This window comes from Lepisma saccharinum, chromosome 13, assembly GCF_977018435.1.
Source record: "Lepisma saccharinum chromosome 13, izLepSacc3.1, whole genome shotgun sequence".
In the NCBI taxonomy this organism is placed as follows: domain Eukaryota; kingdom Metazoa; phylum Arthropoda; class Insecta; order Zygentoma; family Lepismatidae; genus Lepisma; species Lepisma saccharinum.
This window is the reverse complement of record NC_139241.1, coordinates 64680830-64695879: the sequence shown is the minus strand read 5'-3', so window position 1 is coordinate 64695879 and position 15050 is coordinate 64680830.

Here is a 15050-nt window from a genome sequence, read left to right as displayed (position 1 = left end):
GTATAATTTGTTTTGTCAAGAAGATCAGGATGTTCTACAGATGCGTTCACGGCCTGTTTTTTCATTAGATTATCCTCAACAGTCTCTGGATAATATTCATTTCCCTCGTTATTCGCACATATCGGAATATTTTACTCAATGGCCAAGTTTTTATTTCATATACACAGATGGATCTAAAAGTGAGTCAGGAGTTGGATGTGCAGTGTACGATCTACAACATAAAACAGACCTATTATTTCGGCTTCCACAAGACTGTTCAATATTTACAGCAGAATCTTACGCAATTTACCAAGCTTTAATATATGTCCAAAAATTAAATTTACGAAAGTTCTTAATACTTACTGACTCGCAAAGTGTATTACATGCTCTTAAATCGTCTTACAAGAGTCTTTACAAATTATCCCCTTATATTATAAATTGCATACAATTAGTTCAAACAATACAAAAATCTGGAAAAACCATTGAGTTTTCTTGGGTTAAAGCTCATAGCAATATTACAGGTAATTCTCATGTAGATGAATGTGCAAAGAAAGCAGTGCGCCTTCCAAATATTACGAACTTATCATTATACTATACGGATCTTCTCCCTAGAGTAAAGAAGAAAATTCTGAATGAATGGTTTGATTGGTGTCGAAATGAACTTACAACAGTTGGAGAATCATACAGACCATTTGCTGAATTCAAAACACAAAAACCATGGTTTCATCATGTAAGTGCTACAAGAAATGTAATTGTATTAATTAATAGACTGAGAACGGGCCATTTGTGTACTAGACAACATTTATCCAAAATTGGAATAACGAACAATAAGAAATGTGAATGTGGCTGGGAAAGTGCAGATGCACAACATATAATACTGGAATGCTCAAAATATAATAGAGAGAGAAATATCTTGTATAAAACTTTAAATAATCTAAAGGTTCAGTTTCCAACAAATTTGTTAAGTTTAGTTGTTAATCAGATGTGAGAATTGGTTATAGTTTGTTATCATTTTTAAGGAAGAGTAACATACAATTGTAAAAGGCAAAATGTTCTTAAAAAAAAATCTAATATCTGTAAAATAGGGGGGATGGACTGATAATTTTATTGTAAAACAATTGTGTGTGTATTGTTATGGACAAAAAATGGCATAAAAGCTGTTAGGTTCCAAATAAAGGAATGAATGAATGAATAGAATAACAAGAAAATAAATAAAACAACATGGCTTATTGTGCAGATTTTTATTGTACAAACTGTCAGAAGAGGAACCCAGCGCTGTCTTTTTTTGGTGTTCCGTCAATTCCTGAGAGGTTAGTTATTTATGAATTCTGCTCGCTCTTTATGTAAAAATTATTTTCATAAAGTTAGTTGCCTCAGAGAATAATTCCTAGCATGTCTTCGTATTCTGTATTTTGCTTCGTTTAAGTAAAAGGACATATGTTAAATAAATCATCTCAAAGGAAAAAGGTTCGATTTTGTAACTTAATGCTATTTATGAGTTACACAGAAGGATAGGAAGCCAACGAGGATATTGGGAATGACTATTGAAGTTTGTTTGAAGTTCAGAAAAACTCATTTGTGCATGTTATAATGCAGAAAGTTGCAAGTTATCGAGCTCCTAATCGCTACTGCATGAAGTTTATTTCTTTTAGCATACAAAAATTAGTCAACATGTACAGGAGATGATAAAAAGCGTGTAAATATTAAAACGATGAAACCTAAGGTAACTGTTCCGATCGTTCTATGATTTTTTTTTAAAAATTATCCTAGCAGGAAGACTAACTATCGTAGAGTTTTAGCAATCATTGTCACACGAAATTGGAACTTTCCTTAAAGTAATTAGCACTCTTTTGATTTTTTTAAAAAATAAGTTATTTATGTTTAAAAACAACTTAAAAATTACCTTATGCAATCATAATGTATGTTCTGTTGACAAGTGGCTGTAAGTATCGTAGACTAGAGGGAATTAATGTAGAAGTAAATCGGGACCATAGTAGAATGAATTTAGGGACTTTATTTTAATGTTAAGAGAACCAAACCTGGCCTGCCTAACCTAACTACGAAAGCATTTTAAGTAATCGCTAAAACTTCGCAGTATGTGTTAACACAAGTAAATCGAACCATCTTAAAAATTGCATTCGTAGCATAATGAAATTGCAATAAAACAAAAGGAACCTGACATACTTAAAACTTACAGATTGGTACACATAAGGATGAAAGTGTGATGAATCTAAAGTTCTGCAAACAAAACAAAGTATTCAGAAAACTTTATCAATATGTACTTATAGATATGAGAATCCAATTAATGTAATCAGTATATTTCTCCCTGATTGAGGTATGAAGTAGCCGTGAATGTAAATTCACACCAGATTGTATTGTTTCCTATCCTGGTATCTTCTTCATAAATACGTTGTGTCGTAACGTTTTTCTTGATAGCACTCCCGGGAATAGATTCCATGATCCATTCAATGACAAAAATTGCATTGTTAGCCAGTTGTTAAGTTAGGCAGTAAGGTTCAGTGACTTTCTAAAAAATAATGTGGTAAAACGTTGCTTTGCTTAATAAGTTAGAAAGTTTAGTGCAATATGTTTTGTATATGCATTGCCACACACTCTATGGTGCCATAAGAATTAGTTACGATGAGAAATAATATGAAAATTTAGTAAAAATAAATCAATTGAATGGTGACAAGCTCATAAGATTTTCCGCAATGGTTGAAGGAGCTATCATAGAATAGACCCTTATACATTTGACACTACTTTAATTAACAGATACAGATAGTGATCTAATGCATATTCATTGTCAGTAACTTTTCTTTGTGATAACACGCTTTGACCTTAGTTCACAAACAACTCTTGCATCATGGAATTTATCTTTTTTGAGTGACATAAAATGCTTTGTCTTGCATACGTAGTTATATGTTTCTAAAATAATTTTTCATCTTTTATTTTTCTCATAGATCTGAGATATGGTTGGAGAAAATAAGGCGAAAGGACTTGAGGCACAAAACATACAAAAGTTACAGAGTTTGTGGAGACAATTTTTCAGAGAAAATGTTTGTGAATTCTAATAGAAATAAGTTAGTGCATGATGCATGCCCAGATGTAGAACCAAGTAAGTATATTGCATTTCTTATGGAATAACATTGTCGTCAGTTATGCCTCATGCATAAGAAATTGTATTTTCCCTTTTCTACATTAAAAAAATATATGCTTTAGAGATAAATTTTGCTTAAAGTACATGACACCTAACAACACAATACATTGCTTGAGGATGTTAGAAACAAATGTATTTAATGTTTCACTAAATATTCCAAGCAGGGTGGATAGAAAAAGATATGATTTTCAGCTGAACAGTCCTGTAAATTATTTGAACAGTTTGATAAAAGGAAATAAAATGCACACATTTTTCTGTTTGAGACTGTACATATGTGAACCTACTGTGGAAATGTTTGTTGAGTGTGTTAATGACGCTTTAATAATTTCAGTAACTTTTATTCTAGTGAAAGTCTGTAGGACCTCAAAGAGATTATCATACCTTATGCAAAATATATTAATTACTAGTGATTCAATAAATATATATATACCTGAATAACAATGTGTTTGTTTATTTTCCCTTACACTTGTTATTAGCAATAGAATATAATATTTTACATTTCCACAGTATGAGTACTAAATCATTAAGAGTAATATACTTACTCTGAAACTGTTCTCTTCTTCTGGAGTATTTCAACATGTAAATACATTCTTGGTGAAGTATAACATGTCACCATAGTGAGTATCCGACCAAGAAACCTATCAGTATGACTAACAATGGTTTGTCTAATGGAATTTCATTAACAATATTACGATAATATTCAATACAGTGGAAATTAATTGATGTAGGGTTTTAAGGATTTCTTATAGTCTTTTACTCTATATTCCATATGTTTAATGCTAACAATATGATTTATATATGTAATTGGAAGTAAGATGCTTGAAATAAATTTTGGGACTTGTAGGTATATATGACCATATTGGGCCATTCAAAGTATGTGAGGAAGATTCCTCTTATCTAATATCCTTACTTGAGTTTGAACTGTTCTTTCAGGTCTACTTTATGTACAGAAAGGCTAATTGGGTTGAACCTACCGTTTAAAGTGGGATCCGAAACACTATGGGTCTCCACCGGGTATCGAACCCATACCTGAGTTAAAAAATGGGTGTGAAGAGCCCCTTGAGAAAGGTTGAAAGTGAAATGTTATAAAGACTTGCAAAGGATATACACAAAACTACGAACTTCCTCAGAGACAGTATAAGAGCCTCGCTCTTCTCAAAAAGGTAATGACATTTGTTAAAGTGCTGTCATTATCTCCAAACCTGGTCAGTAATTGATAAGATCAAAAGTTTGAGGAAAGTATAATCTACACATTAGGTAGGAATAAGCCAATCACTTAACATTTAGACATGACACATTGGATGTCATGAGTGAGATACCTATGTTCAATACGAAGCCAAGTTAAATTTACTTCTTGATGGAAGGGATGGTATGAGAAACATCATGCACCAATGATCGACCTGATAGTGTGAAGCTTGAAAGAATGATTATTTATTAATTATTTATGTTCACTTTCTTTTAGACTGACTAGAAACATGTGTGACATTATTTAGAAGCTGATAATGAGTAGCAGGGATTTTGTCAATATGGCATCCACTATGGGTGAAACGTTGCTGTTCATTGCTTCATTTCCAAGTGACATATGTCACATGTCACATGTCACATGTCACTTTGGTATGAAATATCTCTAAATTGCAAAAAATACTGTTGGTTTCTTTGTCATCAGCTGGAAATTTGCAAATTTCTTTTTTTTTAATTAACTTTAAAATTCATGTAGGATATTTATTCTGAATGCATGGATTGTATCATATTCAGTACTGTATTAAGTATATGAATATATAAAATACATATCTGTGCAGGATAAGATCTTTCAGTGGTGTATTTATAATTCCATTGTGTGTGTGTTAAGGAGTGGGGTGCTGGGAGTGTGCTTATCTAGCTTGATCGTACATACTCCATAACTGCTTTGTTTTGTATTCTAAGACATTCATATTTCGAGTCCAGATTTTTGTGTAACTATGAAATATGTAATGCCATATGATGAAATTGTAGTCAATATGTAGAGTGGTTCCAGTAAGTAACTTCGAACAAAACTCGCTTGTATGACATATTCCTACTCCCATTCTAGATTAAAAAGTAGGGATGTTTGACAAATACTAAAATGAATAAGCATGCAGTGATTAGTTAATAATATATCTTACAAACATCCACACGTTTTTAGAAATGGGTTGAAATTACTCTCATGCAAACCAGAAAAGTGAAATTTCATACAACTTCGATTGATTGATTGATTTGGTGTTTTAAGTCAACTTTATTCACAGTAAGGCCAATCGGGACTGGACCTAAAGTTTAAAGTGGGATACGAACCACTATGCGTCTCCATATAGGTACAACTTCGAGATGAGGTGGTTGCTATATAGGAATTCTAGGTTAACTTGTGTAAGGTGTGACCTTTTCTTACTCTATATTCCCATAACTATTCATTATCATCATCATAGTAGTTTTTACAGAGAAATAGACTGATAGAATTAAAACAATTACAATTTTATTCCAAAAAATATTCTGTTTGATAACTTTCCCAATGAGCGGTATCACTCATAGCTATTATTTTATTCTATTCTCTCATGGCAGATGGCACTGAACTAGTTTCTATGTTGTATTTTCCAAAATATTATTTCATCTACAGAACCAGTAGCGTACGCAGGATTTCGTCAAGGGGGGGGGGGGTTATTTCTAAAACTTTCTCCAAATTCACATTACCTTTGATTTATTATACTTTAATTAAATAATAATAATCACAATTAATTAATAATAATTATAATTAATTAATTCGCTGAATTACTACTAATAATACTACTAATACCACTACTACTATTATGTAGTAGAGATCTACATAAATATACCATTTATGAAAACAATAGAAAGAAATTACTTTCTAATCATTCAATTTTTATCAAATCCTGGGAGCATTTTTTTGTTTTTGTTTTTGTTTTTTGTCTGGTCAACGAGGTGAGACATTTTAAGGGTGAAGAAAATCCATAAAACAAGAAAATATATTAAAATAAATTGAAATAATTAAGTATGGAACTCATCCAAGAAGCTGCGGTGGTCTGGTCGGTAGAGCATCTGACAATCACGCGGGAGATCCGGATTCGATTCCCGAAATTGGTTGGAATTTTTCCGGCTTCTTCCCCGCATAAATGTCCCCGATAATTCACATCTGGATTGTCTTACTGTTCTTACCAACAAAACATCTTCCAATAGTTAAGCTTATTGTCGTTTGAATAATTGTCTAGTCAACAAGGTGAGACATTTTAAAGAGAGACATTCAAACGTGCTGCGGTAAATAATACAATGGGAAGTTAGACTGGTGACTGTATTCTTGTCCGCCTAGCCTTTGTCTGTACATTAGCCTCTAACAACGAACCAAGAACTTTCTTTATTTAATTCTCATTGTTCACACAAAAAAAATACATGTTCGTTGAACACTGGCGTACGTAGAGGCATGGCCGATGGTTAGAGGCACATACTTTTGGTAAATAAAAAAGCAAAATTTCAGTATAAAAACAGAGTCAATTTCGGGTTCAAAAGCTGTAAATAAAATGAAATTTCGCTGTTATAGCGGTGAAAAAGTGGTATATAAAATTACATTTTGGTTTTAAAAATGTGAATATAATCGCACTATTACACAAAATAAACATATCCCTTCTAATAGCACATTAAATCATTACCAGAATATTAAGTTTATTTCTGTATAGAGGAGTCCATTTTTGCTTTTCAAATATTTACAGCAAAATTAATCAATTTTCCGTGAATTGCATAGCACACAGGATACTTCAGACTTCAGAAAGTGTCGCGTCGGTATATAAACGGCAAATTTCGTGTTTAAGAGTCTATTTCGCATTTTGCAGTTCATTTCGCATCACTTCGTGACAAAACAGGGTAGGAAAATGCACCTCACACCTTTCAGAAACCTTAAAAATTAACATTGCAATGTGTTATTTCAAATTTCGTTTTCTTTTTGTCAAAAACGAAATATGCATGCCTCTACCGATGATGCTACAGCCCCTACCAAAATTTTGAGAAAATCAGAATTTTCAAATAAAAATCCGTTAAGAACTTTAAAAAATCAAAATTTGTAAATACGAAACCTCTTTTAAAGTGAGTCCCGATTACCATTTTTGTCTTTGAATACAATTTTAATAGACTGAAAAGCTCCAAAAATACGAAATATTTTATTAAGCATCCTGCCCTCCAAAACGAAGCCATGTGTTATCCACATTTACTATTCCGGCCCCTCCCCCCCAAAAAAAACTGCGTACGCCAGAGTATTGAACATTGTTGCAACTGAAATACAAAACATTTTATTTCTCTTTTAAATTATAGTTACCCTCATATTTCACTTTCAAAAACTTGTGCTTTCAAGGCATCACTCTGAAAGACGCGTGTGCTTGGAATGCTGTGCTTTTCTCCATGCTACATGGAAATAATAATTCAAATTATTATTATTATTATTAGTAGTAGTAGTAGTAATAGTAGATGTAGTAATAGTAATAGTATTGTCCCAGATCTTTGACTGTGGTAAATTGGCCATTTAAATTTTTTTCCACAGCATTTTTCATAATATTTCACAAGCTCAAGGGGGGGGGGTTTAAACCCCGTAACCCCCCCCTTGCGTACGCCACTGTACAGAACACTGAATGTAAGTTATGATAGAAATTAACTGTAGTGTAAAATATTTACTTTCATCTACAGCATAACATAACCCATGGTTCTACAGAATCGTTTCTCAACTTAGAGGGTGCGACCATCTCCTGGGTCCTGAGGGGACATTTGGTGGGTCGGGAAGTTGGGCTCGAAACTTTGTTAACTGGGTCTTAAAAACCTATTACCTTAAATTACTTAGGTATATTGTTTTAACAATTTAAATTCAGGCCGTGTTGTTGTAAAAGAGCAAATATATGATTATAGACTAGGTGCACACCCCTACAAAGTAATTCCGCTGGTTCCCATCTTATGGGTCCCATGAAGTGTAATATCCTTCAAGGTGGGTCCCAGACTGAAAAAGGTTGAGATCCACTGCTCTACAGCTCTGGAAGGGCCTTGGCCTAACAACTGACTGCCAGTCTGCCTCCCACAACCCTACCTAGAGGTGTGGAGATCTTCAACCAGTAATGGGGTGACGTGGGGTCAGCACATCGAACCCTCAGCTGTTATAGGAGATTTTCCAGACTGGGTTACGCTACTCACTTGTAGGTCCCCAATATTCTTAGGATGGTGGTTAAGTTTGGAAAACAAGTACTGACTATATGTATATATCTTTTATTCCAGTATACTTCATACCTACAAGCCGCCAGCCGATTTGTAATAGTTTCGTTAGATGAATAGCGCTAATGTTCCATCAGTAGTTTTTAATATACGTTTTATTCTTATTTCCTGAGACAAAACCTTCGAATCCTGTCTTTTGTTTCCCTGGCATTTTCAGCATCAAATCTCCCCCCTCTCAGGGTACTCCACTGATATGAATTGCAGAGAAAGTGGATGCATTTGTCTTTCGTTTTATGAGGCCATAGACAGATGAATGGAATTTTCTACGTTGGTAAATCAGAAGTGTCTATATCTTGCGATTGAATATGGTAGGCCTACACAAGGGAGAAAATTACAGTGACGGCACCAGAAACAGTTGCTGATATTAAGTGTGCTGTATCCTGCAGATTGCCACCCACGTTAAACTGTGCGGCAATTGTTATGAAGAGAAAGAGATAATTTGGGAAATGTTGCAACATGGCTCGAGCGCCCTTTAGAACACTTTGGGTAGGGCAATGATCCGCTCACCCCATCCTTCCATTCCTGCTTTTATTTTCTGCTAATATTTCGGACATATCTCGTAAGATCGTATTATTTATTTTATTTAAGTGCATAAAAATGTTCTACAAGGATAAATACCATTGTTCAGTTAATGCAGGCGTCCTGGGTTCGAATCCCTGTTAGAGCTTTCTTTGTGTCATCAATTTTTCATAGCATCGTCGCGATTAGCCTAAAATTGAAAAAATGCGACGCTAAATAAACAACGACGAGGGAGGGGTAAAACACATTGATCTACGAACAAAGTAATCGCCGTAGAGTTTACACAAGATAAAATCGCGATTTGCCCAAAATGTCAGAAAAGCAACGCATAATAGGGAGAATACGAAATAAAAATACTTATTACCACAGATAATACACGGACCATTTTTCATGCACAACGGAATGATTTACGTGCTGGAATTTAAGGAACTTGAAATTATTTTCCTATGTTGTGCTTCTGGGCTACTAATTCTGTATATCTCGTAACTTAGATGTAGAAATCATTCAAACGTAACATGCATTAACTGAACAATGGTAATTATCCTTGTAGAACATTTTTATGCACTTAAATAAAATAATTAATACGCCGCGGTGGCTCAGTCGGTCAGTCTCGCATGGAACGCGTGAGTGAGCAGACGTCGTGCGCGCTGCTCCTGCATAAGCGGTTACTTTCCATTCGCGTGGCAACTTTTGTGTCCTGTTGAATAGAACCAATGAGTAGAATGGTGCTTCGGCGAATTAATACTCTGAAATTAAACTTTCGAAATGTTGCAACTAGACCTTCGACCTTAGACTTACATCGTTGGATTAACGACACGTTGCAGCTAACGCCAGAACAAGTAGTGAGTATAGAAATTGATTTGTATCATAAGTGTGTGTTCCTGAAATTAACTTCGCGCGTGCTTGGTGAACGTTTGATACAGAACTCAAATGGCTGTGTTAAATATCACGACGATACCGATGAATATAGTGTTGACATGACGTGGGCAGATATGGACTATGTGACGGTCCGGATACACGTAGTACCCGAGGAACTCAGAGATGACGACGTACGTTCAGTTTTGAGCCAATATGGCAAAATTATTGACAAAAATTCTGGACGAAGTGTACACGGGAGAACATATTTATAAAGTTCGAACGGGACGAAAAATCTTGAAAATGTCATTACTTCACCCGATTCCCTCGTATGTTACAATATGTGGACAACGGTTCTGGGTGACGTATCTTGGTCAGGAACGCACCTGTGCTATCTGCGATTTGGGGGGACACGTGGCTGGGAAGTGCTCCCAACGACGTCCTGTTGGGCCTGTGAAGAATCCCACCCTGTATGCTAATGTCGCCAGATTTGGGCCCAATCAGATCGATGCCACCGAACCAGTGATGACGGCAACCTTTACGAACCTATCTCCGCAGCACACCGAGACCGACGCCAATAGCTTGAATCGCGCTTCGACCTCGAACTACCCCCAAAAACAGACAGAACAGCTACCAGTTGAGCCCCTGAGTGAGTCCGTCGACGCAAGTGAAATGGAGGTGATAACGGAGGAGTCGACAGACCAGAACCAGAATGCAGAAGACACCCCAATACTGGAACCAGTGAACGTGGATCTCGAGCAGCATGGCGACACGTCGGTCGATGCGTCCGACGGCACGCCGAAGCCAGATCAAGGGATATCCACCCTTGAGATGATGGATCCTACATTGAAGATGGAAGGTGCGAACAGTGAGATGCTTACGTCCATAGATGCCGGGACTTTGAAGTCCTCACAGGCTAAGGAAGCGGAATGGCAACTTCAGCGCCGTCGCCAAGACACCTTTGAGCATCGCCAGAAGAAGCGCAGTACGTCGAGATCGCCGACTGCGTCGAAGCGACCTCACCCTAAACGAAATAAGGCAAGGAAAACGGCAGTAAATACGACAGTGGACACAGGTACCGGTGATAGTAAGGAGAATAATAAGTAACTTTGACAAAGTATATAGATAGTAGTAATGGTAGTAGTGTCTGTTCTATGGTGTTTATTTTTAATATCTGTAACCAATAACTTAAGTTCTGACAACTCAAGCGAGTGTTATAAAACATTCATTCAAAGCAAGCATATGGAACAGGAAATAATTTACCATGTGGCGACAATAAATATCAACAAACTTTCATCTGAACTTAAACGAAAAGCTCTCAAAGACTATATACGTTCTTATAATTTAGATATCGTTTGTATTCAAGAACTAGGTATAGAAAATCTTGATATTGGGTTTGATTATGTAGTATATAATAATAGTAATCATAACTCAACGGGAACGGCAATTATAGTTAGAAATAGTATTACAGTATCAAATGTACTATACCATCCATCAGGTAGACTAATTTGTGTAAATGTGGGTGACGTGTGGATATGCAATATTTATGCTCCGTCTGGCAGTGACGCACGAAAAGAGAGAGAGGAATTTTTCAATACTCAAGTAGCTACAGCCCTCGGTGGAAATAGACAACATATATTGTGCACGGGAGACTTTAACTGTACGTTAAGGCGAGAGGATCAAACCCCTGGGTTTAATACTTCACCAAGTTTAAAAACTTTAGTGTCTGGGTTTGACCTAATAGATGTGTGGCAGAGAAAACACCCTAGCGAAAAAGGATATACATACATTAGAACAAATACGGCTAGTAGACTAGATAGGTTTTACGAGGGCCACTATTTATATTTTGAGCCTTGGCAACACTGATTGAAGTTAGGCGCGATTTGACGTTTGCACGGAATCGTCTGGCATTATTGACCATAACGTACTACAAATGTTTTGTCAATAGCTTGATTTGTGTTGTTTATGTTGCCTTGGAGATTGCGCGACAACAATAAAATGGAATTAACTCGTGAACATTTTCGTGCGATGATTTTTTACGATTTTCGACGTGGATTATCAAGACAAGAGTGCATCGATCAACTTACTTCCACATTTGGCGATGAAGCCCCATCCTTTGCCACTGTGAAACGCTGGTATAACGAATTTAATCGTGGCCGCCATTCGCTCACCGACGAGATTCGCGAAGGTCGTCCAAAATCAGTTGTTGTTCAAGAAAACATTGATGCTGTGCAAAACCTAATACTGCAAGATCGTCATGTGACATACTGTGAGATTGAGGCAACCATAGGCATTAGTTCCACCAGCATATACAAAATATTACATGATCATTTAGCTGTGAGAAAGGTATGTTCTCGTTGGATCCCACACAATTTGACAAAAACTCAAATAGACGCTCGCGTCAATTGCTGCAAACAAATGCTCAATAAATACAATCGTGGTGCTTCAAAAGACGTATATAAGATTGTAAAAGGTGACGAATCATGGGTATATGCATATGAGCCGGAACGTAAACAGCAGTCGAGCCCGACCCTGTGGCCGAGTAGTTAGCACATCGCGCTGCGACGCCAAGGGTCCCGGGTTCGAATCCCGGTCGGGCTTGGTTGTTTGTGAATGTCCATTCATCAATTTCATCATTTCATCACTCATCCCCATCTTCGCAAATTAGCCACGAGGCACAAAACGCGAAGTAAAATAAACTAAATCAATCAATCAATCAACGTAAACAGCAGTCGACTGTATGGGTGTTTCAAGATGAACCCAATCCAACAAAAGTTGTTCGCGCTCGAATCACATCGAAACAAATGGTTGCCTGTTTTTTCGGGAAAACTGGTCATGTGGCAACTGTGCCTTTAGAGGAACGTAGAACGGTCAACTCTGAATGGTACACAACAATTTGTTTGCCAGAGGTCTTCGGTCAAATACGGAAAACAAACAAACGCCGTCGGATCATTCTTCATCAAGACAATGCCAGCTGTCACACATCTCGTCTAACAACCGATTTTATGAACAGTCAAAAAATCGAATTGATGGGTCATCCGCCGTACAGTCCTGATTTGGCACCCAATGACTTCTTCTTGTTCCCGAATGTCAAGAATAAATTGCGTGGACAACGATTTTCGTCGGTGGAAGACGCCGTTGATGCGTTCAAAAACCATATTATGGAGGTGTCTCAAGAAGATTGGAGAAACTGCTTTGACAAATGGTTCGAACGAATGCAAAAGTGTATTGACCATAAAGGAGAATACTTCGAAAAACAATAAAGCAGTTTTCAATGCCAAATTCCTGTTTTTTTCATTGTTAGGCTCAAAATATAAATAGTGACCCTCGTATGTAACAAAAGAACTCTTCTCGCATTCTACAAAAATAGAGGTACTTCCAAACTGTTTCAGTGATCATTTAGGTGTCCATTTAGATATAGCTTTAAATATCCCACACGTTCGGAAAGGAAGAGGTTATTGGCGATTAAACCTTCAACTACTTCAAGATGAAGCCTTTCGTAAGGAATTTGAGGAACAATGGGGAAAATGGGAAGCCATGAGTCATAGACAGACAGACTTCATACAATGGTGGGACTCCTATCTAAAACCCTCAATTAAATACTTTTGCATGCAATACAGTAAAGAAAAAATGGCGGATTTTTATAAGAAGTATAACTTTTACCATGCAGTTCTGAGAGAATTAGCAAACAAACTCAAAACAGATCAAACGGTTCTGAGTGAATATAAGAAAATACAAGCGGTCGTTCTGAGAATGTACAACCAAAAAATGCAGGGATATAATTATCGAAGCAAATTAGTAATGTTCGATCCCAAAGAACAACCTTCGCTGGCGCAAGTCCTAGGAGAAAGACGCAGAGAACAACGGAAGTTGATAACAGAGATCGACGATGACGAAGGAGTAAAACTTACAAATACGAAAGACATTCAAAGACATTTAGTAAATTACTTTTCCAATAAATTCAGTGACACAAGTGCTGATAAGGAACAAGATTTTTCCGTTATCGAAAACTATATACCAAGAGTAACAGAGGAAGAAAGGGAGTTCCTCCAACAGCCTTTTACAAGAGAGGAAGTGGAACTGGCTGTAATGGCCGGCAAACGCAATCGCGCTGGAGGCATCGATGGCTTACCTATTGAATTATTCCAAATATTTTGGCCAGTGGTACAGTCCATGCTGACGCGATGGGTAAATGAAGTTTTCCGACAACAGCGCATGGAACAAACGAGCCTGTTAGGAGTGATGGTACTCGTGCCGAAACCAGGACGACTCATCTCGGCAAAGAATTTTCGCCCGATTACACTCTTGTGTGTGGACTATAAAATATACACACGACTAATCACAAAACGACTACAACAATTGGCGGAGATATTAATAGGACCACAACAATTCATCTTTAGAGCGAATGGTGCAATTTTTGAACTGTTAAATACATTAAGAGACGTAGAGGCACTTGAACAACAAAAAGTTGGATCAAAAGCATCAATCTTGGCCTTGGACTTTGCAAACGCGTTCGACACAATCAAGCACGATTATTTCTTTACGTTGTTAAGAAAAATAGGATTAGGAGAAAAAATTGTATCAGCTATTCAGTTGCTTTACACAAATGCAAGAGTACGCCTTAATGTTAACGGGACACTGTCAACGTCTTTCCCACTGAAGCGATCATTAAGACAAGGGTGTCCATTATCACTCTTTGCATTTGGCTTAACAATTACACCCATCGTACGGTGGATGCAAGAACAGGTGCGGGGAGTGGAAGTCTACACAAAATCGTTTAGAACATTCGCGTATGCGGATGACGTAACTGTTCTGATAAATGATGACAACGACTTGCAGAAGTTGCAGGCTATCTTAAAAACAACGCAAGAATTAACAGGGTTAAAAGTAAACGATAAAAAATCCAAAATTTTGCAGCTAGGAAAAAACCCAATAAACTGCTATCAAGATTCACCTTATGATATTGCGAATGAAGTGACAATCTTGGGGGTAGTGTTTTGTTCAACGATACAAGAAATGAAAAATAGAACATATAGTGTGGTGATATCAAGACTAAGACATGCAGTGTTTTGTGATAAGCGAAGGAATATATCCATAATCTCTAGAGTGACTTATAGCAACCTGTTTCTTCTTTCAAAAGTATTATATGTTGCTCAAGTATTACCACTACCACCAGCAAATGCAGCAGAAATACGACGGCTGGTCACACAGTTCATATGGCAGTCCCATGTACTTAGAGTGGCCTATACCACTTTGTGTTTACCATTAAGAA